Source organism: Bufo gargarizans, unplaced genomic scaffold, assembly GCF_014858855.1.
Source record: "Bufo gargarizans isolate SCDJY-AF-19 unplaced genomic scaffold, ASM1485885v1 original_scaffold_2180_pilon, whole genome shotgun sequence".
Taxonomy (NCBI): Eukaryota; Metazoa; Chordata; class Amphibia; order Anura; family Bufonidae; genus Bufo; species Bufo gargarizans.
The window spans coordinates 104,770-107,152 of NW_025334676.1; positions in this window are offsets into that span (position 1 = coordinate 104,770).

Genomic DNA, 2,383 nt, shown 5'->3' on the forward strand with positions numbered 1-2,383 from the left:
AGGGAGGAGGAGACGGCGGCAGCGGCGGCACACTGCGGCTGTGTGCGTGTACTGTGTGCGTGTGCGTGTACCGTGCGTGTGTGCGGGGGAACTAGACTGCAAGCTCTTCTGGTGCAGGAACTTATCACAGTCCAGTCACAGTGTAACATCACCCGGGGACACCACACAGGGACCGCACAGTGTAACATCACCCGGGGACCGCCTGTAACATCACCCGGGGACACCACACAGGGACCGCACAGTGTAACATCACCTGGGGACCGCCTGTAACATCACCCGGGGACCGCCTTTAACATCACCCGGGGACCGCCTGTAACATCACCCGGGGACCGCCTGTAACATCACCCGGGGACCGCCTGTAACATCACCCGGGGACCGCCTGTAACATCACCCGGGGACACCACACAGGGACCGCACAGTGTAACATCACCTGGGGACCGCCTGTAACATCACCCGGGGACCGCCTGTAACATCACCCGGGGACCACCTGTAACATCACCCGGGGACCGCCTGTAACATCACCCGGGGACCGCCTGTAACATCACCCGGGGACCGCCTGTAACATCACCCGGGGACACCACACAGGGACCGCACAGTGTAACATCACCTGGGGACCGCACAGTGTAACATCACCTGGGGACCGCCTGTAACATCACCCGGGGACCGCCTTTAACATCACCCGGGGACCGCCTGTAACATCACCCGGGGACCGCCTGTAACATCACCCGGGGACCGCCTGTAACATCACCCGGGGACCGCCTGTAACATCACCCGGGGACCGCCTGTAACATCACCCGGGGACACCACACAGGGACCGCACAGTGTAACATCACCTGGGGACCGCCTGTAACATCACCCGGGGACCGCCTTTAACATCACCCGGGGACCGCCTGTAACATCACCCGGGGACCACCTGTAACATCACCCGGGGACCGCCTGTAACATCACCCGGGGACCGCCTGTAACATCACCCGGGGACCGCCTGTAACATCACCCGGGGACCGCCTGTAACATCACCCGGGGACCGCCTGTAACATCACCCGGGGACACCACACAGGGACCGCACAGTGTAACATCACCTGGGGACCGCCTGTAACATCACCCGGGGACCGCCTTTAACATCACCCGGGGACCGCCTGTAACATCACCCGGGGACCACCTGTAACATCACCCGGGGACCGCCTGTAACATCACCCGGGGACCGCCTGTAACATCACCCGGGGACCGCCTGTAACATCCCCCGGGGACCGCCTGTAACATCACCCGGGGACCGTCTGTAACATCACCCGGGGACCACCTGTAACATCACCCGGGGACCGCATGTAACATCACCCGGGGACCAACTGTACCATCACCCGGGGACTGCCTGTAACATCACCCGGGGACCGCCTGTAACATCACCCGAGGACCGCCTGTAACATCACCCGGGGACACCACACAGGGACCGCACAGTGTAACATCACCCGGGGACCGCCTGTAACATCACCCGGGGACCGCCTGTAACATCACCCGGGGACCGCCTGTAACATCACCCGGGGACCGCCTGTAACATCACCCGGGGACCGCCTGTAACATCACCCGGGGACCGCCTGTAACATCACCCAGGGACCGCCTGTAACATCACCCGGGGACGGGCTGTAACATCACCCGGGGACCGCCTGTAATATCACCCAGGGACCGCCTGTAACATCACCCGGGGACCGCCTGTAACATCACCCGGGGACACCACACAGGGACCGCACAGTGTAACATCACCCGGGGACCGCCTTTAACATCACCCGGGGACCGCCTGTAACATCACCCGGGGACCGCCTGTAACATCACCCGGGGACCGCCTGTAACATCACCCGGGGACCGCCTGTAACATCACCCAGGGACCGCCTGTAACATCACCCGGGGACGGCCTGTAACATCACCCGGGGACGGCCTGTAATATCACCCAGGGACCGCCTGTAACATCACCTGGGGACCGCCTGTAACATCACCCAGGGACCGCCTGTAACATCACCCAGGGACCGCCTGTAACATCACCCGGGGACCGCCTGTAACATCACCCAGGGACACCACACAGGGACCGCACAGTGTAACATCACCCAGGGGAACGCCTGCAACATCACCCGTGGACCACCTGTAACATCACCCGGGGACACCACACAGGAACCGCACAGAGTAACATCACCCGGGGGACCGCCTGTAACATCACCCATGGACCGCTAGTATCATCACCTAGGGACCGCCTGTAACATCACCCGGGGACCGCCTGTAACATCACCCTAGGACTGCCTGTAACATCACCCGGGGACCTCCTGTAACATCACCCGGGGACCGCCTGTAACATCACCCGGGAACCGCCTGTAACATCACCCGGGGGCCGCCTGTAACA